The sequence below is a fragment of the Symsagittifera roscoffensis genome, chromosome 6 (assembly GCF_963678635.1).
Source record: "Symsagittifera roscoffensis chromosome 6, txSymRosc1.1, whole genome shotgun sequence".
Lineage (NCBI taxonomy): Eukaryota > Metazoa > Xenacoelomorpha > Acoela > Convolutidae > Symsagittifera > Symsagittifera roscoffensis.
Genome location: NC_087067.1, coordinates 60,810,788 through 60,830,943, shown reverse-complemented (window position 1 = coordinate 60,830,943; position 20,156 = coordinate 60,810,788).

Below are 20,156 nucleotides of genomic sequence, written 5' to 3'. Positions count from 1 at the left end.
AATTTTTTCTTCATCAATAAACAAAATTCTTCTAGACGCACAAATAAAAGAAAATAATAGAAAAATAGCGACAAGACAGAACACGTACGACGAAGAACATAATAACATAGAAGTAACACCTACCGCACCATAGTTGCCACCCCTACCACATAACCATCCATAATCCTTAGTCCCATGTAACTTCCGAAACCTAGCAATAACACATAACCCAAATTTTAGACCAAATATATCGCAAAGTCCCATACAACATATAATGACACATCATTCACAAGATGATAATACATATGAACAAATTATAGAACAACCCCATACCAGCGCTTTTCAGTCTCAAAATAATCATTTTTTTTAGCCCACGATGAGCCCACAACTTGGATCCTTACACCGCTCAAATTCCCACCCAACCAACCTCCACATTCCAATCCCAATAATCCCACTTTTTGCTTTCCCACCACCCGATTTTCCAACTATTAATATATCATCAAGCACGAATTCGGATAATAACTCAAATATTTCAGTTTTATACTCCATCTCACAACTTAATAACTCTAATATAGAAACACCTGACGAATTTGCCGACTCCGAACCATCTCCATCCAATAATTTTCAAAACAAATCTTCAGTTTATTCATAACCCCCTTTTCAACCAATCCGATCAAATAATTCACTCCCATCCGTTTCCACTCCTTCTTATGCTTCGCAAGTAACCCCAACCTATTCTCCATTTCATTCCGACCGATCATCTAATAATTCTCCAGACACCCCCCAAATCTCCCAGGAACTCGATAATTTTATCACCCTAAAACAACACTTAATACACCCTACCACCCTCACCATACATCAAATTTCATCCACAATAGAATCCTCAAACCCACCTACTCCTACACCCTCCTCAGCTTACACTGCATCATTAGCAAAATCATCCACATCCACCGAAACATCTAATAGCACTAACCGAGCTTATCGCAGTTTTAAAAGGAAATTCCCGAACCATCCATTCCCGACCAAACCAGGAACAGCCTGCGAATACATTAATCATCCACACCACACCAACACGAAAGATTTTCTAGCAATCACCTTACCCTCGTTCCCACAATATACATTAAACACACCTAACGACACTAACGACACACGTAGTTTTGTAGATGAACATGTTTTAATGCCCACACTTCACTGGACAGCATATTACCATTTTACTAACCCCATTTGCCTACCACTATCTAGTACTCATAACGATATAGAAAAGAATAAAGATATGCTATATAGACTCACCGCAACACTAACACCTAGACAATTTACTTATGTAGGATATAAAAATTACTAAAAACATTCACTGCACCTCGAGCTAACAAATTTACTATAGAATATTACGACCATAATATCATCCGAGCTAATCAAGACCAATTTCTAGATGATGACCGCTTCGCTAACCCACAACTAACAGAAAAATTTTTCATCAAAACGTCATATGTATTCACACTTAATATTTTTGATGGAAAACATGATCACATCATTTCTGAAGCACTAAATGATATTCAAGATTACGAAAGTTTTAAAGACAAATTTCAGTTATTTTCACTAACCCTTCACTTTCTTGCACCACATGAACGCGATTTGCACTGTTCCCACGACATTATGTTACGAACTAAACAGACTCATACATATACATACTATCGCTTCATACAAAATCATTTTGATTTACATACTCCATCAAGACAACCACACCATCGTTTGCAGTTTCTTAACTCGTACACTTCACCATTTTTTCTTAATTTCACCTATTGCATCAAGGATACTAACCTCCGCGGCATTCTCCACAATTATGACCCAGTAACACAAATGTATATATTTTGTCCCATCACGAAGACCTTTAACGCCGAAGAATCCAGACCATTCCTTATTCCACATGAATTTATCCAGCCTATAGAAATCCCAATATTAGAATTTATTCACAATACTAAAAATAATCACAAAAAATATAACCTCATTCAAAACACACCTTATGAGTTTGCAGTAGGCACCGAAGAACTAAAAACCATTAAAGCACTTCAATTGCTTTGGCCACTGCTACAAACATTCGCATACTAGCAAAATTACTAACAACATCGGACATGATACACGACATCTTCCCCCACGGCTTTTTTCCCCGACGATTAACAGGTAAGTATAATTTAAAAATATTCTTAACTAATAAATTTAAATTATTACTAACCATTCTTTATTCATGTTTCTTTTACATTTCTAGTCTTCATACCACGATCATCTGCAAAAAAAAAAAAAGAAAATAAAAATAAAAAATAAACTTGTTAAAACTCTTTTAAACTTCATTAATATTTTACACAAAATAATATGATAAAATTCATACCAAATGTAATAAATTAATTTATAAATTGTTTCCCCATAAAGCAGTAAAATTAATTACGAAGAAAATTTATAACTTTAAATTTCCCCCAAAAAAGCAGTAAAATTGAAATTCTATGTAATAAATTGATAAAAATGAAAATGCAGTACTAACTTTTTGATATTTTCATTCAATCGGACAGGAATACTATCCAAACTCGCACAGCTCGCCCACGAAGAATTGTTTAAATAATGATTTTAGGTTTCAAGTTTTCACACTCAACAACTCTAACACACGATAACAAGTTTCAAACTTTCCTTTAACCCGATTGGAAAGGAATTATATACTAAACCAAACTAACCAACGCAGCTTACTAAACACCACAAATCATAAAATAACAGCATGACTAAGAAAAGAAAACCAATGGTACCCAAACCGGATTAACCCAGTTTAAAACTGGATAAATTATTCTTTTGAAGACTATTATAAAGTCTAAGAAAGAAATAATAAAACACAAAAAAGTCGCAAGACAAACCCATAACAAAAACAATTTGATTTTTGAAAAAAGGACACAACCAAAGAAACATAAGAAAAACCAACATAAACCCAACATAAAACGTTATCACATAACAGGACCTCTCAAAGAAACCGCACGAAATCATACTCCCACTCCTGGCCTAACCCACCAGAGAGGACGTCCTGAGCATGCTCTATAGCCGGCCTAACCCACCGCGCTACATCCACGCTTTGTGACCACACTCCTATTTTTAATAAGAGGTACTCAAGGGTGAGTAACTCTTCAAAATAACTGAACTAAAACAAAATGCTTTTGTGAAAACAACTAACTAAATTCATGATTAAAAAACCGAACTAATAAAATTTTATAAAATGTAAATTATACCTTGCCTCCTAATATAGATCAACACACAACAACAAAGACGAACATCCAAAGACAAAATGATTCCATCACACTCGAACAAGAATGGCAAACCACAACCGATATGCCGTCAACAATCACAACTCAAAGGATTTAGAGTACGACTTGACTTCCCAGAAAAGGACTTCATTGAACTAGACCAATGACCACCTCGATGTTCAAGTATACGTACAGATCCGAGTTACGAGGCATCCCTTCCACACACGATCTCCACGCCATTCCCAGACGAGGTTGAACACAAAACAAGTTCTCTACATAATACAGAAAAAACCGTCATAGCAAACCATTTTGAAATCAGATTGATTTCATTGGGGAACAGAGTCGTTGTCACAAGACGACAAAACGATTGATGTCCCTAACTCCAGCCTCTTTAACAAGAGAAACCGGACAAGAATTTGATGTTCGCAAAATACCAACGTTCATCATCCATCCTTTGAATTGCAGAAAGATAATTCTAAGAACTCTGTAAAACCCGGATGGGTGGAACCTGATCTAAACTATATTTTATGATTGGATAAATTAGATATTTTACCACTGTAAAGTATTTAATATTAACCAATCATGATCCATCTAACTAACAACCCACTTATTTGTAAGTGCTGAAATTACTTGTAATTTCAGCACCAGAGAGATTTGAATTTAACTTAGAAATTAGTTGTCTCTTCAAGAGAACTTCAGCAGTCGCAACAAACCAGTATACTATAGATCTATTGAGCCTAGCAGAGACTAGTTAAACACCCTGAGACTAGAAAGTATAAGAGTAAGATTAGGATCGGTATTAGACTAAGAAGTTGCACGAATCTATCCCGCCGAAAATAAGATAGCGTGACGAGCAGACGGTGTACCCTATCCGAAATTACTCTATGATTTAACCACATCGGTCCTAATTCAGTGTGCAGGAAATCAGCGGCAACCCCTGAAGACGAATAGTAGCCGGCACATGGACTGGCTTCCGGCGCCCCGCCGGAGGAGCTGGAAAATGAGAGGAGGGGGTTGGCATGATGGCTGGGATTAGTCCCCCCACAGCGGGGTGAAAATGGCGTCAGAATGATGAGGTCCAGCTCGTACTCTGATCTGCAAAATAATTGAAACTGCCAAATTTGCATCAAAATAGAACAAAAATTTTCAATTCTGTTTTTTAAGTCTTGTTAAGCCTGGCTAATAGACATCAATGAAATTAAAATAAAAATGAACACGTTTTCTGGAAAACAATCAAAATGAATGAAATTTTTGGGAAAGTTTTGATTGTTGCAATTTACAAAAAAAGAACAAACTTTTTCTTAAACATGCTAAAAACTAAAAAAAATCTCGAACAATCCAAGTCGGCGTTATCTTTACCACCAAAAAGTTTTCGAACAGTTGTTCGTGTAACCAAAGTTTCCTAAGCACCAAAAGACAGGTTTCAAAACGCTTTGAAACATCTTAAATATAAAAAAGATCGAAAAAAATGTGGCACAGGGTGGAATCTTACCAGCAATTCGAGATAACTCAATAACGATGAAGATCGCGCTTAGTTTTTTTCCCAGCATAATTTGAACTAAAATTAGCTTAACTCTTAACTGAATTCAGTTCTATATCGCTGCGCGAAAAATAAGCTGTTCATATGCAAAACACATGAAAAATTGCAAAAAACTTTCAAATTTTTTCTAACTTTTTTCACTTTAAACACCGTCTTGTTTTAAGTTCATGTAGATACCATCACTAAAAGACGTTTCTCATGATTGGTAAAACCTAATTCCCAGAAAATCGAAAATTTATTTGATATAAATTTTAATATAAAACGAAATGAGTTCATTTACAAAAAACTATCGAATTGCTAAACACACTTTTGAATCAATTCTCCAGCTCTAATTCGACAACAAAATATATTAGATTACGGTTTTCAATTCGGCACTTCATGCAAATTGGCTCCACTCGGTGGATTCTTAGAAATTTCGGAATGTTGCAACTTTACAAAAAGAAGAAAAAACCTTTTCTTAAACTTGCTAAAAACTAAAATATACATACAAAAACTTTGAGGGGGAGCGCGCGCCAAAAAAAAAACGCTTTTTTTTGTGAAAATTTTTCAAAAATTGCCTAAAAACGGCTTTTTTGATTGTTTTTTCAAAAATTTGCCTGCGGGAAAATATACGGGAAAAACGGTGCTTTGGAAGAGCTCGAAAAATCAATTTGATCTACCTAAAAAAAAGGTCGTCAAAATTTTCGAAAATTTTTTGAAAATCCGCCCCCCTCGTGAAAATCCTAGATCCGCCCCTGCTTATATATATATATATATATATATATATATATATATATATAATTTCAAAAACTGCGTTATCTTAAAAACCAAAAATTATAGAGACCGACATTCAATTAATCTCGAAAACTGCACAAAATTTTCCCAAATTATATTATTTTTCCATTTAAACCTCGCCTTTTTTAGGTTTAACAATAAACAATTATTCGAAATCCGTTTATCATAACAAGTGAAACTCAACTCCCCATGAGAGCAGAAAAATATCCGCAAAAAACGTTAGTATTAAACGAACTGGATTCATTCGCAGAAAAGTATCGAATAGATAAACACAATTTTGGGTCGATTTACAGCTCCAATACAACAACAAATTGGATTAGATTATGGGTTCAAACTCGCCAATTCCTACGAATTGGCTCATCTTGGTGGATTCAAAGCTGCCGTCAATTGGAAACATGCAATAAAAACCTTTGCAGTCAATTCGACACTGGGAAATAAGGAAACCAAATAGTCAACAAACAGTGACACCAAAAATAAAGAGGATACATATGCTGTGTATGGAGTTTTTATGCATAAGTTAGAAGTTTTGTGCCTCTTGCAAACTTATTTTTGGAGCATAAATTTGCCACTTGATCGAAATTTCTCTAATTTGGCATAACTATGAAGAATTCAAATGAATTGGCTTTATATTTTGCGACAGTAGTTGAAGTCGGATTAGTCTGTGTTTTTCGACAGCAAACGCGTACGTATTATAAATTCAAAGGTTTTTGAAACAACGTAATGGATCGCGTACCATTTTTTTTTCAATAATTAACAAAAGCCCTGAATGTTCTGACTTCCCTTTAAGGTTTAACGAGCAGCTGAAAAAAAATAAATGAAAAAAAAATAATGAAATTTTTTTCTAAAATTTGAGAATTTTTTATGAAACTCATCCCCCCACACGCCATATAAAGTACAAAAAGATAGATTTCGTTCCCTAAAACAAATCAATTATGGCACATAAGCTTCGTTCAACTAATTTGGAACGATTTATAAGACGGATTAAATCTCCGCTTACGCGTTAATAGCGCGAAATATATCGCGCGTTAATTGTCCCAAATTGGTCAAAATGGCAATGTTTAAACCCTCATAACTTTACGAAAAATGATCACTGGTGAAATATCTTTTCTAATTCAAGTTCAGGACAACAGTACCTTTTGAATGATATAAAAAAAATTCCGTCAAAAATGGCTAGTTGAAAAGTCGAAATTTGTCTGAAGAAAAAAATACCCACCCCGAGCACAAATATTCCGTTACTTTCGTATCGAAAGTCGGAACAAAAACAATTTCAAAGAAATTGGGTTTGCTGCGTATGACGCACAGATTGCTCTGACCTCATCTACAGTTGTAAAACGTATGAGCTGAAATTATGAGACTACTCTGATTTAATAACAATTTTCTTCAAAGTTCGGGCAGAGTGTTAGCTCAATTTCCAAGAACAATTGTGCGGGGCAGTACAACAGTGCCGAAGTACAACAGTGCCGCAAATGAAAACTTTGTTCAACAATGCCAAAAATGAAAACTTTGTTCAATAGTGCCGAAAATTTGTACAAATTTCAACATATTAAGTGGGGCAATCAAAAAATAAACGGCGATCAATTACAATGATTACAATAAAGTGAAAGCACTTTAAAATTTTGAGCGAGAATATTTGCCACTTAAGACGACGTTTTGCCGCCAAAGTAATAGTTTAATTTGCAGTTGGAGACATTTTGGCGCCGAAATTGGACTCATTTTCTTTGCTAATTAGCGTCAGTAATTTGCCGCTCTTTAGAAAATGCGTTTAAATTATTCTGAAATTTTCCCGCCTTTTTCGGCACTTATGTACTTCGGTACTGTGGAACGCCCCCCCCCAATTGTGCAAGCAGAATAGAAGTTCCGATCATTGCATACAAAAATATGAGCGAAAAGCAAAACTTGATTTTTCAAAATATTTTGTCACTTTTCGATATGTTTTGTCTATGTTTTGCCAATTTCTTGTGTAGCGGTAACAATAGATTTGTTTTATGATAAGCTAAAATTGGCTTAAATAGAGCTAAACGCGCTCAGCAGAGTGGTAAGGCATTTACTTCACGGACGCCAGATCATGTATTCGATCCTCTACCATGCCAATGATACAGTGCTGATTTAAATTATCCGAACAAAACTTGAATTTTCAAACGCGTTTTTCTCAAATTGGGTTAAGATTAGACAAAAAGTGAACAAAAAAAAGTTGATTCGAATTTCATCAGAATTAATATGGTGCAGTTTTTTCTCCGAAATTCCCAACCACAATTTTACCCCAAAAGTGCCTCATTTTGGCTTTTTTCAATTAATCAAGATTTACGCTGAAACTACTTTGTTAATTGATAAGAAAATTATATCACAGGAAGCCTCTTACGCAGCTCAACAAAGTTTGAGAAGGATTAAATCTCCAAAAACTAGTATAAGACAAAATTTCACTTGATAATCAATAAATGTGATTTTTACTATATAAAACCCAGAATCTTTGCTTAAAAACAAACTTTACACAATTTGCGCAAATTTTTGGAGAATTAACCTTTCTTAAACTTTGTTGGGCTGCGTATGAGGCTTCTATTGATATAATATTTTTATCAATTAACAAAATAGTTTCAGCGTAATTTTTGATTAATTGAAAAAAGCCAAAATGAAGCATTTTTGTGGTAAAATTTTGGTTGGGAATTTCGGAGAAAAAACTGCACCATATTAATTCTGATGAAATTCTAAGCAACTTTTGTTCCGTTCACTTTTTTTCTAATCTTAACCCAATTTGAGAAAAACGCGTTTGAAAATTCAAGTTTTGTTCGTTTTGTCCGGATAATTTAAATCAGCACTGTAGTGTGTGAGGACGAGCTCTCACTTGATCTCTGGCTTCAGGTCTACTACAAACTGACCCATTTATTTTTTCATATATTTTCAAAATCTATTTCAACGACGGTTCTTTTGCATTGTGCTAAATAAAAAATAGCATATATCCCCAGAAAACTGTAAGCAATCTCGATTTAGATTAAGTTATATAAAATTGCAACTCAATTTGAGAAAAAAAAATTTTCAAAGAAAAAATTTTTAAACTGTTGAACAAAATTTTTATATTCGGCACTGTTGAACTAATTTTATTTTACGCCACTGTTGTACTTCGACACTCTTGTACTGCCCCAATTTTTCTTCTCGCCACCCGAAGGTCCACTGGTCCAAAAAATGAAATTAGGTACATTCACCCGAAAATTTAAAACTAGTCTTATCATTAGGGTTGTGCAGTTACTAGTAAGTAAAATTCGTTTACTAGTTAGTTACTAGTAAGTTACCACTTTTTACTAGTAAGTTACTTTTACTTACTAGAAAGTTTCAAAAACTCAGAATCTGCTTGAAACTACCAAGTTTGAAGAATATTCATTTTACACAAACTCAAAATCCGCTAAATAATCATTATGATAAATATGAGGGTTGAGAAGTTAGACGATAAGCAAATTAGACGGAGGTACTTAAAAGGAAATTAGATTGTTTTGCAAAACTGCAATTGTGAGAAAATAGACGAAAGTGAGAGAAATTAACTTTGTTTGCAATCGAATTGCGTTAGAAAAATAAAATTGTTTGTAGACAACAGCTCAATTTCGGTGGCCAAAATTTTTAGAAGTCAATCAAGCATAATTTATTCAATTCAAAACTCTCCTGTATTATTAAGATTTGACATTTGATGTTCATTTGAACTAATTGATTTGATAGGTATTGACATTTTAGGTTCTTTTTGTATTTGTGAAACTTGACTTTTAAGAAAAATTTTTGTTGGCCCTTTCCTTTTCATAGCTTTTTCGTCTAAAATGCCAGATCTGTAAAACATAAATTCCGTCTAATTTCGTTTTTGTAGCATCCGTCTAATCTGCGTATCGCCTAATTTCCTAGGCCCCGATAAATATTATCAAGTGAAGCAGCGTTGCAGAAAATGAAAACAAGTTTTTCTGCTCTTTCGACTGATAATTGAGCCTCATTTTTCAAAAATTTCATTTTGGTTCAACTTACTAGTAATAAGACTTATTTTGCTTACTAGTAAGTTACTAGTACATTTACTAGTAACTTACTTGCTAGTAAGTAAGTCAGCATAACCCTACTTATCATCTGATTTTTACACTCGAAAATTTGATGACATCCCAGGTTGACCTCCATACACCGAAAATGCTTATCATATAATTCCATACATCAAGTGTGTGGAAAAATGCTTGTCATACAATTTCTAAAAATGGTTGAAAAAAAATATAAACTTATTTCTATTATTATAAACTGATTCTAATAAAACAGTCTGGTAAAAAAAACCGAGGTTTTTGTTTTTTGAAAAAAATGCTTATCATACAATTCCCATATATGGAAATTGTATGACTGGCATTTTGTTGATGGCGACACAAAAATTTTTAAGTAATTTTGAAAATTTGACCCAAAAACTTTTAGTTTTTTTTTTTCAACCGCAAATCGAATTTTGTACGCAAACAAACATTTTTCAAAAAAAATTTTTTTGCATGCAAAATTTAATTTTTTGTGTGCATAACGTAGTCCTGGTTACGATAATATTGGCTTTTATTTTCTTTTGACTTAATTTTTTTTCTTCAAAAACGCTGAAAATTCCTATTTCCTTTGTATGGGGTGTTTGCAAATGCCTTGATGAATGTCTGATAATTTGAAAATTCAAAAAATTAAAATAATCACCATTAAAAAATTTTGCCAAAAACTAAAAGTTTGTTGCTTTTGTTATATAAATTGTGAAAGACAGCCGAACTCAGGTCGTTTTCTATGCATTGAAAATACAAAGACCGTCCAACCTTTGGTGCTTTTATTTTAGTAACCAAGGTCTTTTTTACTTGTATTCGGCTGCAAACATAACCAAAAATTTTTCAGAAATAAATTTAGAAAGAAAAAATCAAGCTTTTTGGTTTATGGAAAAACACCTATCATACAATTTCCATTTATGCAAAAATGTTTATCATAGAGATTTCATACAATGTTCTGTACGTATGGCATTGTATGGAATTGTATGACAAGAAGTTTCTCATATATGGGAATTGTATGATAAGAAGTTTCGGTCATCCCGGTATAACAGTTGTTTGGCTTTTTCTCATCACTCAAGCGGTTAATTAGTGCTTTTGTTTACATAACAAGCTGTTTAACCTTTACTCATTGCTAAAGTGAACTCGCGTGTCTTTTCATGAAAATTTTTCTAACAAAATTGGATTGATTTTATTTTAAAATGCAGGCCTGATTCACGAGCATTTAATCAAGCTAAAAAATGGCGAAGCGCGCAAATTTAACTACAATTTGGCATCCTTCTAAAGAAACATATGCGCAGAAAACTGACAAATATTGGCTAAAATGGTTCGTTTTTACCGGTCACAAAATAATATCATGCATTTATTATTAACATTGTCCCAATTATATTATAAAAATTCTCACTTCAGTTTTTCATGATTTTGAGGGTATAACCGAAACGACCCGAAATCAATTATCAACCTTCGGGTGAGTGGACCCCGACGTTTTGGAGAATAGAAAACAACCGAATTTCAATTTTCGGGCGAGTGCTGACTGCTGACCGGAACTACCGTTATCAATCATATTTGTATCTATATTAGAGCTATATTAGAGTCTTTTTACCGTTTTCCTGACGAGATTCATGGCCGTATCTAGTTTCTGCTCTGTAACAGGTTCGTAGTTGTTATTCGGACCATGTGGATGGCCCATACTTGCTGCCAGCTGCTGTTGTTGTTGTTGTTGTTGTTGTTGTTGTTGTTGATGATGATGATCATGATGTGATTGTTGTTGTTGATGATGGCGATGGGGACGTGAAGGTGGGGGATTGATCACGTGATGATGGGTTCCGATTTCGCTCTGAAGACTTTGCTGATGGGCCGCAATCTCCGCCAATCTTTGATGAAGATTCGCCAACATTTTGACAAATTTTGAAACTAGGTTTCAGGTGAGTAAAACTTTTGACAAAATTTTCTTGCAAATTTGAGATAAATTTTGAAAACTTTATAGCATTATCGTATAATTTATGGGATCAGTATCACGCTACGAGAGTTGTCTAAGATCGCAGTTTTGATAAATAAAGCATTTTTTTGCTGAAAAAACCAGCGATCGATTAACAGTTTAGTATTTTTGTTTCAAATACTTTTGTTGTTCAATAATTTAGCAAAGTGAGTTAATCAAAGCTGCTTTATGCAAAACTGGGATAACTATCAGCGAAAAAGGCATAACGGTAAAAAAAAACAAGCAAAAAGTGAAATAAAAGATGGCGATGAATCAGAGAAACTTGCCTCGAAAAGAATAAATTAAAAATCCAGGCTCTTTCTACTACACCAAGGCAGGAATGAAGAATTATGAAAAGTGAAATAAAAGACGGCGGCTGATGATGAAGTCTAGGGGGGCGTTCAACAGTGCCGAAGTACAACAGTGCGAAAAAGGCGGGAAAGTTTCATAATAATTTACATGCATTTTCTAAAGAGCGGGAAATTACTGAAACAAAGAAAATCGCTCCAATTTTGGCGCCAAAATGTCTGCAACTGCAAATTAAACAAGTCTTTTGGCGCAAAAACGTCTAAATTGCAAATTTTCTCTCTCAAAATCTTTGGGTCTAGGACAACAAGCCGACGGGACTTCAAGCCGAAAATGCTTCAGGCCGAAAATTAAACTTTACAAGCACCTCAAATCCTTATTTTTTCATCTGTAAAACGTTTCTTTTCAAAATCTTAGGCTAGCTTAGTCCATAATAAGCGTTATTTATGACAATGAATAAACCTGCTGCTGAGCGCTTTTGCTTAGTTGCCTTCTTTCCCCGCCCGGTCATAAGCAAAATCAACAGAGGGACAAACTCGCTGACAATTTTGTAGACCAAAGATCAACTTTGCTCAGCCGACCATGAGGCCAAAGAGCGCAATCTTGGTCCTTTTTTACTCAAGGTAGAATCAGGACTATGAGCAGTATGTTTATGATAAATGCCAAAAACAATCAACCAAAACTATCATTATTGCATTGCTAATCAAACTAAAGCTCGGATCTACTTAACGGACCAAGTTAAAATCCTCCCCCCTCCCCCCCCCCCCCAAATCCGTTTAGGGGGCAGGATGTTAGCTTGGTTCTGTTTCGAGTTTTCAGCCAATCAGAATAGACCAGTTTTACATGCAGCGCTAAGTAGATTTAAATTAAAATGAACGCTGGGGTGGAGGTTGTTAACTTGGTCTATTTGAGGGGGGGGGGCTGTTAACTTGATCCTACTTAACAATTGCCCTCCCTTTGGCACCTATTTGAGAATTGCCACTCCTATTAATAAAAGCAGTAAGCTAGCGCTAGAGCTATGTATTGAGACTTATAATTTTGCTGCACTCTGATTGGTCGAAAATGCATTATATTAATCTACTTAGCAATTGCCCTCTTTCTTAAAAGGGGGATAATTGTTAAGTAGATCACTAAAGCTCAACTATGTTGGATGTTAACTTGATATAAAAATGGAAATTGGATCAACCGATGGGTATTCACCAGCACCAAAATGAACAAGACTGCTCGTATCAGGGCGAAGCCCTGAATGTTCCGACTGCCTCTTAAAGTTTATGGAGCAGCAGTAAAAATATTTAAGAAAATTAAGGAAATAAAATAAAACGAAATATTTTTTTTCTAAAATTTGAATTTTTTAAATGAAAATCATCCCCCCACGCCATATAAAGTACAAAAAGATAGATTTCGTTCCTTAAAACAAAACAATTATGGCAAATAAGCTTCATTCAACCAATTTAGAACGATTTATAAGACGGATTAAATCTCAGCTTACACGTCAATAGCGCGAATTATATCGCGCATTAATTGTCCCAAATTGGTCAAAATGGCAATCTTCAAACCCTCATAACTTTAGGAAAAATGATCACAGGTGAAATATCTTTTCAAATTTAAGCTCAGGACAACAAAACCTTTTCAATGATAAAAAAATATCGTCAAAAATGGCTAGTTAAAAAATCGAAATTTGTCCGAAAAAAAACCCACCCCGAGCACAAATATTCCGTTACTAAGTCGGGACAAAAATCAATCGCGTCAAAAAAAATCAAATGGCCAAAATTACTAAGCCGACCATTTTAAGCTCTTGGTTTAAGGTCGCTGGTGAGCGCGCTACGCGCGTCGCCGCTTCTCTGCGATAACCGGATCTAATTTCGTTAAAATCCTACCCTCTGCTGGCAAGCTCGCAACATGTAAAATTATAGAATGCAAAAATATAGATGTTACCCTGACCAACCTACCGTTTCATTTAATCCAGCGCCAAAACAATTATTTTGCGTAGTGAATTTAACCGGGCTATAGTTAAAATTTCCGCTATTACGAAACATTCTATCATGGTTCACGGTGCTCTTGTCCAAATTACTATCCTCTTGCCCATCGGGCCCGCTTGTGGGGTCTTGCCCGACCAGCATACCCGCTCATTCAACCAGCCTACCGCTCATTAAATTTTCGCTACTATGAAACATGTCATTATGGCCCACGCTGTCTTTTTATATTACTGCTCTTCTTGCCCTTCGGGCCCGTTTGTGGGGTCTCGCCCGACCAGCCTTCCCGCTCATTCACCCCAGTGCCTAAACACTTCTTTTGCATGGCGAAAGTATTAGTATTACGTTATAGATAAATTTTCGCGGGGAATGTAAAATGTGCAACTTATTTTTTAAACCGTTTAACCTCTGAGCTTTATTGATCGATGACCTTTCCACATTAATTTAAATACACCTGCCAAAAGCGCAACGGCTTTTAGTAGATTTAGAATTTGGCATTATCCATGTGATAAGCAACCAATGATCAGACAACTAATTCAACCTTTTTAAACATCTTTTACTTTAGATAGAACCCACCGTCTTTTATTTAGTCTTAGATAAAAGCCTACAATTACTTGTAGGAATCTTATTCAATCTTTGTCCTAATATAGTCTTAGTTTAAGTTATCCACTCTTAAACAATAACGTGACGTAAATAGCACTCCAAATACGAACGCGGAAAAGGCGCAAAAAAAACTCGAAAGATTTCTAGTTTCGAAAGTGGAATTTTTTTAAGATTTCCCAGCGGAATAAAATCTTTACCTATTGATCCAGTTTTCTCGAGTTGGATTTTGTTATTAAAAAAGCGCCAATCATAAATTCTTCCAGAATTCAAATAGCCTGAAGTGTAAACTTTTCTTAGGCTTTCTAAAGATAAGATTTTTTCAAGAAAAAGTCAGTGTTTTTTGTTTACTTGCGTTCATAACTCTGATTCATATCTTTGATTGGCTATGTTTTTGAAAACCACGTCTACTGTGATTTTTTCGAAAACCACATCACGTAATTTTTTTCTGTTTACTTGATTCCATTGATAATTTTTCAACTGTCTGTTTACTATGTTTTGGTTTCCACGCGTCAATTGGCAGAGAAGGGCCCCCGATTGCAGTAACTGGGTCCACCCATGTTTCTGGTGTCGGTGCCTGTTTCGGTGAAACACCAAGCCGTCAAACGGGAATCTGATTTAATAGCAAGTGATGCATGAATCTAGCTTTTCCCGCATGGCTGGGAACCACAAGTGGCAGGTTTGTTTTTATAGCCGAGGCTATGAGTCAATGTTGGGTGGACACTGGCCATCAGGCCCAACTGATGTGCTTGAGATGTGCTTGATGTGCTAATTTCCTCGTGCGGAATTCAGCACGAGAAAATTAGCTGTTTCGACGGCACTGGTCTGAAGGGAGATAGTACTCAGTGGGTGGAGTTTGAGGGACTGGAAAAACGATTGTTGATGTTAAGGGGGATTTGAAACACTTAGAGCAGTCGTCTGGGATAGTTTGGTCGAGTCTAAATGTTTATATTCAAGAGAGGGAGCGAAGTTCTGCGAGGCTGCAGCGGACCTTGCGGTTTAAATTAAGATCGGATAGGGATATTGGGCGCGGTGTGCAGTTGAGAGTTAGAGAACTGTTCAATGTAATTAGATTTAGTTCGAGTGTGTAGTACTTATGGAATCGCTGATTGTGTTCCTGTGTGTGTGTGCTCGTTTGAGGGAACTGCACGGGCAGTTTTTGTTTCGTGCATCATCATTCAGATCTTAACAAAGACATGAATGCTTGTCTGAGGATGATTCCTTGAAGGTTCCGACTGCCCTTCAACGTCTATGAAGCAATGTTCGATTAAAAAAAAACTTGAAGTTTTCAAAAACTTGAAAAACAAATGGAAAAAGTTATATATTCAGCATATAGTTACGTAATATTTAGCACAACTGGCATGCATCAATTAGATTTGAAACAATTTAAGAGCCGGATTAAACCGCCACCTAAGAGTTAATTGCACGATTTATATCGCTTGTTAATTATCTCAAATATAATATTTGCTAGCTTTCAAACTTTGCGAATAATGATCACTGGTAGAATATAGTTTCGAATTTGTGCGAACAGGGCCAATAAAATGTTCTCGAGAAAAAAGGTTGATTTATAGCAATCAAATAACTCGTTTGAAGCGGTTTTATTACAACCTTTACAGTTCACATTTGCAGTCCCACGAACTAACAAAAGCGGACAGTGCAAAGTGATGGAAAGTACTATATTAGATAACTACCAGTGGGTCTAAATCTATGAAAACTAACTCGAGAAGGGCCTCAGAGTTGGAAAATTTTTATATATAATTTATCTAATCAATTTATCAATTTTTAAAAAATTCAATTAGTTCCCAAAAGATAGCAAAGGTACTACGAGCTTGTCATGCTCTCATTCGTAATTCTTCCATAACAATTTTTTAAGGGAACATGATCAATCTGTGGCCTCAAGTAATTTGTAGACAATCAACAGAAAATTCCTAATTTTGTGTAATACGTAAGCAGTCCATTTTACACCATGTGTCTTAAAGTATACAACAAAGAGTGTTTTTAAATTTTTAAAAATCAGTTTTGTTTCATATAGCTTGCCAACCAATTCTGAAATATCGCGTTTCCACTCCAAAAACAGACATTAATTAAAACAAACAGATAAAATGTTTTGCTAAGCTGATTAAATTTTTAATTGCTTTTCTAGCACGGATCATAGATCATCGGAATTTTCCCTCGATTTCATTTTACACGCAAAGTGACGGATTATTTGTGCTCGGGGTGTTTTTTTCTCCAGACCTGTCTCGACTTTATAACTAGCCATTTTTGACGGAATTTTCTTTGTGATTCAAAAGGTATTGTTGACATAAGATTATTTTTCGTTAGTTTGTGGGGTTTAAAAATTGCCAATTGGGATAATTATCCTCAATAGCGTTCCAAACTAAATCGAGGCATGCTACTTGGTCTCTTTAATACATTGCTTAATGCGAAACATATAACTTGGTTCTTTACATAGCGTGTGGGCTGATGTTTTCAAAAAATCTTCAAAAAATATTTCTTTTCTAAGTTTCATTTTCTTCTAGCATATTTTAATCAGACGTCATTTACAGGCTTCGAGAGTATATTTTTCAGTTATGGCTGAAAACTTACATGGTTTATCATCAAAGTGTTAAAAAGTTAGGTTAAGATAGAGGTTGACAATTGAAAAGGTTAAGTTAAACTAAGACTAGTTTAAGACGGGTCAGGTTATGATCTCTACTTAGGTAGTAAACTTTTATCTAAGACTAGATTAAAAGACGACGTGGTAATGCACGCTTGGTAATAGACAGAGTAAAAGGTTGAATTAAGAATCGGTTAAGTTAAAGAGATTTCATTCAAAAGATTAATGACCAACGTCAGCTGTTCCAAAAGGCGTTGCGCTTTTGGCAGGTATTAATAATAAACGTAAGCGTAGTTATTAAACTCACAGATTAAAAGTTCGCACGATGATATCCCTTTTTGACATTCTCCGCGAAAATTCACTTGAATCAGTTCATATATTTTTCGCTAACAAGTAGTGCGATCAAGCACCGGGATGAATTAGCAAGGCAACGAAACAAGAAAGGCCCCAGGTTGTCACCCGACGGGAGTAAGTAGTATTAACTCAAAGTAACATTAGCAACCACTAATATTTAGCAACAAAAGTAAAGTTTAGCAACAGATAGTAAGATAGTCACTAATCCGGATGCGATAGCGAGGCAAACACCGGGATCAATTAGCGAGGCATTGAAACAAGAAAAGCCCCAGGTTGTCACCCGACGGGAGCAAATAGTAATTTTAGCCTTTAGTTCGGTATGTAACAATTGGCCAGACTAACTCACAAGTAAAATTAACTACCACTAAAATTTAGTAACAAAAGTAAAGTTAGCAACAAATAGTAAGGTTAAAAGGTTGCACGATAGTAGTAGAAGGGTGAGGGAGAGTGGGGGGGGGGGGGTGCCTGCTGACCCCCATGTATTAAGATAGGGAATAGAGCATCCGGTCAGCAGGCTATGTATTAAGGTTGGGTATAGAGTCTACAATGTATTAAGATAGGGAATAGATTTCCCAATGTATTAAGATACGAGGTTTCAGATGGTAAGATGGTAAGTTTTTTTCGGCGCCCGAATTTTTCATGTGTAGATTTCGCTATGTATAAGAAATTCATTGTAGGTAATTCAGAACTCAATAGGGAATAGATTTCCCTATGTATTAAGATAGGGAATAGGTTTCCTATGTATTAAGATGGTAAGGTTTCAGATGGTAAGATAGTAAAGTTTCAGATGGTAAGTTTCAAAAAAATTTTGGCAACCGAGTTTTTTGAGCTCGATTTTGCCAATACTTGCGTTTCTTAGCTAGCTTCTACGGTTTAGATGTTTTGGCTATTGTTTTATAGGTTTGATTCAACAAGAAAGCTATCCAAAAGCCATATTGAAACCTAACGAAACTTCGAGAAAAAAATCATGTTTTTTGAAGAAAAAAATTAAACTCAAAAGATGAAGTATATAAATCACTGCTTCGTATAATCATTTAACCACAAGTTTACAGTTACTTAATCAATACTGAATTGAATGCTATTACACCATCAGTTATTTACAAGTTCAAAGGTTTTGTGTGTATTCCGTCGTCCTGAACTTGTCTTTTAGGGTAAAAGTAGCTCAATCCCTTCTTTGTTTGCTCGTATGTAGCAACCATATGATTAATGGTTCTAAATCCTCTGTTTGTTGAAGTCAAGTTGATTGCTTCCTCGAGTACTTTCCTGTATTTTTCCATAGGTCCATCACCGGATTCCTCTAGAATTCTTTTATTCAATCCTTTGCTGCTAAACTTCATTTTGTCTGATTTGTTGTCATAGCAACAATAAGTCTTGCTGCATAAATATAGCATCTCCGTACATCTAAATTCTTCTTTGAACAGACCAGGCTCTCGTTTATCGTGCTTCTTGTGAACGCTACAACAAGTTCGTGGAAAAAAGTTTGTTTTTGAATCTGCTCTGAATGAATCTCTGCAATCTTTTTCTCTCAATTTTTCCCAGTCACCTTTTTTCTCCGGACGAATACAATCATACAAATTTTCCTCAGCAAGAGCTAAATACAGCGAGTTCGTGTCCATTTCTAATTCCTCGAACTTATTTACATCACAAAATTTGTCAAAAAAATTGTAGTAAAGCTCAAGCATTCTCAGCTTTGCATACTGCAGAATGAAAAATCCGACTGTTATGGGTTCTTTGTGCTCAATTGTTGACTTTAGTAACTCAATATCGTACAAGTCTTTCTGAACAGTGTTCAATCGTTTGAAGAGAGGTTCATTAATTGCCTTGTGTGTTTTCTCATCATTCAAATACTTTGTGATCGTATGTCTCGATCTGTCCATTATCTGGTAACCGTAGGATGGATTACCTAAAAGGTTCATAGTCTCTGCAACAACACCGGATAAAGGGTTCTCATCTCCTTCCCTTCTAGCATCAACAACCGACTGAACAAACTTGTTGAAGCCTTTTCGAGGGAGATACTGTACAAAGCGGTAAACTTTTGTACACTGTAAGCCAAGTTCCATGTAGAAATTGAAAAGAGGAGTAATGATGGAACCATTTTCTAGTTTAAAACTACATATTAGCATACGCTGGGGATGCTTCAGAAGATCATTTTCAATAGCATAATTTTGCATATATTCCCCAATGTCATTTCTTCCAACATCAGTGTTTTTAAAAATTGGAGGAAATTTAGAAAATTTTGATTTCAGTTCGTCTAAGTCGCAACAACTAAGTCGCACTGAAAATAGCCATAAAGAGATCCATCTCTTATTTTTGCCACTACTCACATTCCCACATCCCTTCAATTTTGTATCCTTTTTCGCGAATATATTCACGTCTCAAGTCATCCATCTCTCTCCTTTTGTTTCCTCTCTCAATATCTTCATCGCTAAGTGAGGGACGAGACTCCTGGCAAGGACAAAAATGGTAATAGCATCCCATTGCTTCAAACACTGTTTTGCAGTGATTGCAATATCCATAACATTGAAACAGTCAATTTTCTTTGGATTTCCAGATGTGTTGAAGCTCTCAATTCTTCATTCTGGTCTGGTTTCTTGGTAGTAAGACATGACCATGTTCTCAAAATTGCGAGATGGGTTATGTCTAGCTTTGAATTTTTGCATATCGGAATCAAACTCCCATCTTGTGTACAATCCTGTTGGCATGTTTTGACACATTGAATAGGGATAGAGCTGGCTCGCATCAATTCCAACAATTGATTTGCAGACATTTGA